At 47.1% G+C, this 9,042-nt stretch overlaps 1 protein-coding gene across 4 annotated transcripts in view; it reads right to left on the bottom strand.

Moving 5' to 3' along the window:
- Positions 1–5,599: 5,599 nt before the first annotated feature.
- LOC115658020 (zinc finger protein 558-like) overlaps positions 5,600–9,042 on the bottom strand; it is a 43,162-nt gene continuing 39,719 nt past the window's right edge. Inside the window, exon 5 of one of the 4 annotated variants that reach the window (XM_030576479.1) lies at positions 5,600–5,637. The gene's annotated coding sequence lies outside the window, so the exon portion shown is untranslated. Of the gene's footprint in view, positions 5,638–6,831; positions 6,872–9,042 lie in introns of those variants that run through there. The other 3 variants (XM_030576476.1, XM_030576478.1, XM_030576475.1) reach the window with 3 other exon arrangements.

Here is a 9,042-nt window from a genome sequence, read left to right as displayed (position 1 = left end):
GCATTAATAGCACGTAGATCCTGTACGAATCGCCAGGTGTTTTTTCCGGGTTTTCGGACGGGCAGAATGGGAGTATTACATTCACTTATTGTTGGAACTATGACCCCCTGTTTAAGTAGAGCAGAAAGAACTGGACGAATTCCCTCCTCAGCTTGCTGAGAGAGGGGATATTGCCGGACTCCAGGAAGAGGTTTGCTTGGATTAAGTCGAATTCTAACAGGTTGAGCAGAACAAATGCGTCCTACTTGGTTAGCATGCTCAGCCCACAGTGAAGGGGGTACCCTTGCCAGTAGTTCCTGTTGCAACAAGGAAGGACTGGGATTGGGTTCCCGATCTGGGGCTGGATCAATTTGGAGGAGACCTAAAACCTCATTATGAGCCGGATCTGGGACTTCTAAAAAGACCCCGTCTGGGAGAGCAAAAGATAGTGCAACGGAGTTTGCACAATAGATCTTTTCCTAAAAGGTTTACAGGGGAGCATGGACTGAGGAGGAAGGCATGGTCTGCAGAAAGAGGACCGATAGATATAGATAGAGGAGATGACACAGGGTGGGGAATAGGAGTATTCCCTACCCCCACAGCAGTTACGACTTCAGAGGAAAGAGGTACAGTAGGAAAATCTTGTGCTTTTAAGGTAGATCTAGAAGCTCCTGTATCAACCAAGCAAGGGGTAGGGACACCATTTATTAGACAAGAAACGGTTGTACCAGTTTGGTCCACATGAACAAGGGGGGCGACGACGATGTTATTAGTCTCCTGGCTTTCCTAGTAGTTAAGAGCTGGGGCTGGCGGAGCAGGAAAAGGCAATCCTTCCTGTTTTGGAAACTGTCTAGGGGGTCGTGTGGGGCAATCCTTAATAAGGTGTCCCTCCTTTTTACAATACCGACACTGGTTTTCCCCTAATTGGGGACAATTGGCTCTCCAATGTCCTACTTGCCCACACGAAAAGCAGGCTGTGGAACTGAGATTAGTCAGGGGGTTACTTCCAGCAAAAGGTTGAGTTTTAGTTACAGCCTGTTTTGACCTTTTCCCGGGCCCCTTTCCAACAGAGTTTTGCATGCTTTGGATTTGTAAAGCCATAAGTTTAGATTCTGTTTCATCTTTCTTTCTTTCTAACTGGCGGTGGAAATGCTGTGCAGCTGCCAGAATTTCTTCTAAATTTTTGCCTTCCCAATCCACTAAATTAACCCTTAACTGCTCCCCTACCTTTGGCAAGAGTCCTTGCACAAAGGCTGCCACTACAGCTTGTGTGGCCGTTTGTTCTGCATTATTGATCCCTGAATGTCTTTCAAACACTTGCTTTATACGTTCCATATAATCGGCCGGATTTTCTCCCTTACTTTGTTTACAGGCATTTATTTTGGCCCAATCCGTTTTCCTTGGGCATACATTGAGAACTTCAACAATTAGGTTATTTCTTCTTTGGACCAAATCGGCCTCAGACATCTGGCTGGGGTCATCCGGCCAATTTGCCCTCGCATAGAGGCGAGTAAGGGTCTCTTTGGGCACTATAGCTGATAATAGCTGGTGCATATCAGCATGTGAGGGGTTATAGCACTTGATTATCATTTCCAATTGCTCTTGGAATTTAACGGGATCTTCCCTGATTTTTGGAAACTTTTCAATAAGGTTATAAAGATCACCTGGTGACCAGGGAGCATGCACTGTCATTAACCCTCCCTGGCCTCCTGGCAACTGACGGAGGGGAAAAATGGCAACAGATTTAGGTGGGTCGGGGACTTTTTCAGCCTTCCGCAGAAACTCCTTACGGCGGGTATGAAAAGCCACTGCATCAGGGTCGTCAGAGACCGGGGAGTAGCGGAGATTTAAAAGGGAGTCATATTTTGGTGATGTCACAAATTGTTTCATTTCGGCTATAGTACTTGACAGCCGCCGTAGCGGCGAATTTGGAGATATTTTGTCCCAGTTAATTTCTCTGCATTCCCAGTCTATATTTTCTCTACCTGATGCCTGTTGCCAATCGTCTATACATTTTTCTCCCACTGTCACTGCAGCTAGAGCTTCTCTTAAGTCGTCAGACATATCAGACCGGGGTGTAGACCCACTTGAAGGGGCCTTGGGAGGTGTTTGTTTATCAGAACCTGAGGGAGATGAGGGAGATGTGGTGTCTGGATGGTTACTTTGATTGTCCTCTGTCTCACTTCTATCTCCCGGTCTGGCCCCACCCCCTGCCTGAGCATCTGGGCTATAAGCGGGCGGCCTATTAGGATTATCAGGCCACTGTCTACATTCCAAGAACAGATCAATTAGCTCATCGGAGGGGGGTGAAGGGTAGATTCTTTTTGGAGCAGTCGGTTTTGGGCGCGTTTGAAACGGACAGAGGGGAACTATGTTTAAGGGAGGGGGACTGGGCAAATTTTGAGCACTATTTAATTTTTCCTGTGCCTCTTTAAGTTGGGTTTTTAGTTTCTCTTGGGTATCTTTTAACCCCCTAACTTGGGATTCCTGACGCCTTTTACCCATTTCATCATGCCATTCAAAATAAGCATCAAACTGTGCCTGTCTTACAGAGTTGGCAACAAGAGCACCCCTAAGGTGCACAATCCTATCAAGATCAAAACTGCCCTCCACAGGAAATTGCAGTTTTGCGTCATCTCTAGTATACCAATTCCACTTTTGCAAATATTTACATGTCGACGGGCCACGGTGCACATACATATAAGCAGCAGGAGTGCCTTTTGGTGGGATTGGGATCCCTTTAGATTGGGTAGACCCCATTTTCACTTCAGCCCTCTGTTTCACACAAGCCTTTCACACCAGGGGAGCGTTAATCAGGATTACCACGGTTCTAACACCGGTGGTGTCTTTACCTGCCCTGGGCAGGGGAACTGGGTGGAGTAGGCTTTCCTACTGACCTGCCTTGAAACAGCAGGTACCTACAAGGAAAGAGGTAGAGGATGGGACGGGTTTCCTTCCAGAAAGCCCGCGGTCCCCGCATGCCTGTCGTCAGCCCAGAGCACCAGCCTTAAGCCAACGATGCTTCTGAAGCTACGGACTTAGCGGTACGGTTTTCCTGGGGGCTTCCCTCCTCTCCGAGAAGGGAAGGGAGCTTATGGCTCCAGTGGGCAAAATAGGGACTCTGCGGTCCTGTAAGGACAGTGCTCGAGGAGCGGTCACAGGGTCATAGGTCGTGGAAGGGAAGGGAAAGGGGACGGGGAAACACACAAGCACCCAATAGGCTAGCCACTTACCAAGGCCTGCCAGCTGGGAAGCTTCACAATCTTTTCACACACAGAAGCTCAGCTGTGGGGCTTGCTTTCGAGACACTCCCGGTCACGAGCTTTTGCTTCGCAGGAGGCTTGGGGCGTCTTCCCACAGCTGCATTCACTCTGGCCGCGCGGCCCTCACACATACAGTCGTAGGCACTTTCTTGACACAGTTGTCAAGGCGAAACCACGGAACGCTGGAACATTAAACCCGGATCCCCATCAGACCTGGTAGGAAGGGGACCCCTGATCCACGCCTGGATCAGGACTCTCCGGACCAAAAGGAGCGTGGTCCGTGGGTTGTTGGCGGTACCTTTTGAAACCACGGGAGCCTCTGGAAAGGCTGAAACCTTGGAATCTTAGAAACCTTAGAGAAAGGGCATCTGGTCTGTCTGATGGCTAAAAGTTCGAACCCAGCTTGTGACTTACCCAAACCGGAGCCTACAGACCAGTCCTCTGCCAAACCCCATAGAGATTTCAAAAGGTCTCTTACCTTTTAATTGGGCCCGGGGGTTGGAAGGAGACTGCCTGCGGTCCTCCGATCCAGGAGAAGCCCTCTTGTGGGTTCCCGGCCAATGCACCAAATTGTCGTGGAAATTGACCACCACTCAGTTGGGTTGATCAGACAGCCTGAGGCTCCTTTATTGATTAATCAAAAATTACAAGCATATATGCAGGGAGAGACGACAGGACCTCTAGCAAGAGGGAAGTCGCTCTACCTTACAGCAATAATACCTGGGTTTATATAGCTTAAAACCGCAAATTACCATATGAGCTTATACATCCGAGGATACCATATTTGGTTAATACAATGACATTTTTTAACCATCTGCAAAACCTTTTACCATTACTATACCGGTTATGAGCTAATTTGCAAGCCTGCTTTTTGCAACTTCCCCTTTATACGGGTTTTTGTTAATGTCAGGACTTTGACACCTGGTTTTCGCCTACTTGCAGTGTCAGCAGCTATGTTCTTAAGCAAATTTGAGGAACTTGGGCCCAAAATGCATATTCGGCCAAGTTTATTAGAGGTTATTTTTCTGTGTGCACAAGCTGCTTGATAAACTACAGTAACCTAGCAGTTGTTGGTTTATTTTGGCAGTGATAGATGGGGTTTTTAAGGGACTTTATGTCAGTTTAACCCCTTATAGCAGCATTCTGTGATTTAGCGGCATTAAGTAACATAATAGTAGTGTATAATATGGTGAAATCAGAAAATGAGCCTCAGGGGGGTTAGTATAAAATCAATGTTTTTACTTTGCTATATGTTAGTGTGATTGAGGCCTAAGGCCTTGATATTGATTATTAACTTGATTAAGACCCGGCCTTTGGGCCTGGGGTCGGCTTTCTTTATCAGATCCCACAGAAATGATGAGCTGCATGCCATTCTAGGGGGTGCCCCTGCAACAACCCCACCTGTTGCTTTCCTTGTCCCCGAACCTTCCTGGGCTACTGTGGCAGTGTCCCCCCATTTGTGTGATGAAGTAATAAAGAATGCAGGAATAAGAAACACTGACTTTTTAGTGAGATAAAAATGAGGGGGAAGGAAGCCTCCATCTGCTATGAATAGTCCAGGCAGGACATTAAAGGTGGTAGGGGAGAGGAGCCCAGCATCCTGCTGCTATTATAGTCTAGGCAGTACAGAATCTTTTCTTTAGACGTGAAAGGTGGGAGGGCAGCAATAGAGCTCAGCCTTCAGTTGCTATGATGAAGACTGTTACCAGCCATTCTGTACCATCAGCTGGGAATGAACAGGAGCCATTCCCATTTTTACCCAGGCACTCCCACCCGACTTTACTGAGGCCAGCCAGGAGCACTCACAGGCTAATGATGACAATAGATAGCAATTATATCAAATCATCTGCCATCAGAAAGGGAATGCTGGTGTTCAGAGCTGCAGCACCCCGTCTGCCAGCAGCATGCAGTAGACATAGGGTGACATTGAAAAAAAAGGCAAGAAACGTTTTTTTCCCTTTTCTTTCAGGGGGTGGGGTGGGGTGGGGTGGGGTGAAGGGTGTAAATTGATGACATATACCCTGAAACACCGGGGAAAATGTTTTTGACCCCTCAGGCACTGGGAGCTCAGCCAAGAATGCAAATACTTTACGAAGACTGCTGGGGACTGGGATAGCTGGAGTACTCAGTACCCCCTCCCTTCCTCCATGAGCGTCCATTTGATTCTTTGGCTTTTTGTTACTCTTGTCACACAGCACTGTGCTGTGGACTCTGTCTATCACAGCCTCGAGATTTTTTCAAATGCTTTGTCATTTCATCTTCTGTAACGGAGCTCAGATAGAACAGATTTGTCTCCCCATATAGCGATCAGATCCAGTATCTCCCGTACAATCCATGCTGGAGCTCTTTTTGGATTTGGGACTGCATCGCCACCCGTGCTGATCACAGCTCCACCCTAGGAAAACAGGAAAAGAAATTCAAAAGTTCACAGGGCTTTTCCTGTCTACCCGGCCAGTGCATCCAAGTTCAGATTTGTCATGGTATAATCCCACACTCTGAATCTTAGCGTCCAAAAGATGTGGTACCAGCATGAATTCCTCTAAGCTCAATTACCAGCTTGGTACTTGTGGCGCTGCCACCAACCAGGAATTCCAATGCCTAGTACACTCTGGTCCCCTGAAAACCTTGCCTGGGGACCCCCAAGACCCAGTCCGTCTGGATGTTAACACAAGGAAAGTAAACCCTTTCCATCACCGTTGCGTCTCCCAGACTTCCCCTCCCTGGGTTACCCTGGAAGATCACTGTGTGATTCAAACTCCTTGAATCTTAAAACAGAGAGGAAAATTCACCTTCCCTCCTCCTACTCTCTCCCTCTCCTAGACTCTCCCTGCAAGAGAAAGTAATCCTAACACAAAGAGAAATTAACCTCTTTCTCCCCACCAATTCCCTGGTGAATCCAGCCCCAGTCCCCTGGGATCTCACACCAGAATAAAAAACAAACAAACAAACCAACAGGTTCTTTAACAAGAAAAGCTTTTAATTAAAGAAAGAAAAAAACAGTAAAAATTATCTTTGTAAATTTAAGATGGAATATGTTACAGGGTGTGACGATACGGTTCTGGCGGGACCCAACTGAGAGTGCCAATTCAGGACCAATTGCTCAAACAGAGCAGTCACAACCCAAGGCTGGGGTTTTTCCACCTCTAAGGCAAACCAAACCAGCCAGACAAAAATGACTTCGGTTTTACCCCACTGGCTAACCACAAGTCACACAAGCAATTTCCTTAGACACTCCAGTCTCCCCATATCATCACCAGTGGCACTCATCCTCAGGATGAATGGTTATGACAACCAACACCCCAGTAAAAAAAAAAGGTTCTCTCGATCCCAAAGGACCAAGCCCCAGACCCAGGTCAATATACATATCATATCTTACCCACAAATCACACTGTTGCCAACCCTTTAGAATCTAAAATCTAAAGGTTTATTCATAAAGGGAAAAAGGTAGAAATGAGAGCTAGAATTGATTAAATGGAATCAATTACATACAGTAATGGCAAAGTTCTTAGTTCAGGTTTGTAGCAGTGATGGAGTAAACTGCAGGTTCAAATCAAGTCTCTGGAGTACATCCCCCTCTGGGATGGGTCATCAGTCCCTTGTGTAGAGCTTCAGTTTGTAGCAAAGTCCCTCTGGAGGTAGGAAGCAGGATTGAAGACAAGACGGCGATGAGGCATCAGCCTTATATAGTCTTTTCCAGGTGTAAGAACACTTCGGATATGGCTACACTTACAGTTTTGCAGCGCTGGTAGTTACAGCTGTGTTCGTACAGCTGTGTAGGGCCAGCGCTGCAGTGTGGCCACACTGACAGCTACCAGCGCTGCAGTGTGGCCACATTTGCAGCACTTGCAGCGCTGTTGGGAGTGGTGCATTGTGGGCAGCTATCCCAGCATTCAAGTGGCTGCAACGTGCTTTTCAAAAGAGGGGAGTGGGGTGGAATGTGACAGGGAGCGTGGAGGAGACAGACAGAATGGATTTTTGGAGTTGACACTGTTCTCAGCTCCCTGCCTTGCAAGTTCTAAGGTCTTGTGCCTACCTTCAATCATTTTAAAAGTTCTAACTCCCTTCCCCCACTCCTCTCTCATTCACTAATTGCAAATTATGCACAGCTAAATACCCGTCAGACCAGATCAGCAACTGCTGAACACGGACTTCCCCCTCCCCCTCTGCCGTGTGAGCGTGCTGTTTCTCTCTTCAAGCAAACAGCTGTGAACATTCCAAAGTAATTCCCCTGCCTGCCTCAGCTCGCTCAGCAAACAGGAGCTGTGTTTGTTTTTTAAATAAGCAGTTTGGCTGAACTCCGAGCTCTCCCTTTCTTCCGGTTTGTTGTGGACAGGAATTCTGGGATACCTCCTTATACCCCGGAGGTCAATAAAAGCGCTGGTGGGTGTCCACACTTGCTGACCAGCGCTGGATCACCAGCGCTGGATCCCCTACATCCGAGGCTCAACTGGGTGTACAGCCAGCGCTGCAACCAGGGAGTTGCAGCGCTGGCCGTGCTTTGCAAGTGGGGCCACATCCTAAGTTGCAGCGCTGTAACCCCCTCACCAGCGCTGCAACTCTGTAGTGTAGCCAAGGCCTTCTTTGTTCTTACTGTGGAAAATAACAGCAAAATGGAGTCTGGAGTCACAAGGGCAAGTCCTGCATACTTTGCTGAGTTACAAGGCATATCAGCCTCCTCTCAATGGGTCAATTGTGTAGCTGATGGTCCTTAATGGGCCATCAAGCAGGCTAAGCAGAACTAACACCAACTTGTCTGGGGTGTCACCCAGGACTACAGCACCAATTTGAATATAGTGTACAACCAATACTTATAATTTCAACTACAAAATGATACAGACATACAAACAGCATAATCATAACCAGTAACCCAGAACCTGGTCCTAGACACCTTGTATGACCCCCTTTACACAAGATTTGGTGCCTCTACAGGACCTTGGTTGCAAACCATGTTCTATATGGTTCCAGTTTATACCAATAACGTCACACCCCCAATGCAAAATTGATGCAGGAAGGGATGACACAAACATCACTGACTGCATCCTAAGAGCTCCCCATTCTTGGGTCTGTCTCACTACAGCCAGTGTTGGGTTAGAAGCCATACCAGTGTATAACAGAAACGATTTATTAAAGTCATGTTCAATAACATGATCGAATCTCTTTACAAACTTAAGGTATAACTTGGTTAGCTTTTGCAGCATGGTTCCTGTATGTTTCATGTGATCTTGCCAAGAACTAAAGAACATAGCTACTTTATCCATACACGCTCTGGCAAATGTTTGGAACCCAATTAACCTTAAACCAATGTAGATATTAATGTTGTTTATAATCCCAGATTTCTGGCATTTAGTCATGAAAGCAATATGGTAGTGTGCCTCAGTTTCCCCTTTCCTACTGCACATCAGGTCTGGAATGTCTTTTCCCCTGTGAAAAGTTTCAATACTGTTTACAGGCACTAGCAATGAAACATTAGTATAACAAGGCCTTTTAACATAATGTATGTTCTCCTGTATTTCTCTTAACATGTTCAGGGAAGAGGCAGCTGCCGCCGCTCCATGCCTTCCTCAGGCTACTAAGCTTGTATAAAACGTGGGCAGCCATGGGCCTCCCCGTTTTAAAAGTGGGGAGCACAGCCCCCCCGTCTTCCCAGTCCTGGTGCCTCTGGGCCCGCAGGGTGTGGGGGCCCAAATGTTCTTTTTGCCCAGGGCCCCATTAAATTTTAATATGCCTCTGAACATACCACCATGTGTGCCAAGACGTACCAGTTCCTCCAGATCTTAAATGGTTGGAGAACCTTTCCACA

This window comes from Gopherus evgoodei, chromosome 9 (genome assembly GCF_007399415.2).
Source record: "Gopherus evgoodei ecotype Sinaloan lineage chromosome 9, rGopEvg1_v1.p, whole genome shotgun sequence".
NCBI lineage: Eukaryota > Metazoa > Chordata > Testudines > Testudinidae > Gopherus > Gopherus evgoodei.
The sequence above is the reverse complement of the archived record's forward strand: the minus strand, read 5'-3'. Positions and strand labels throughout refer to the sequence as shown.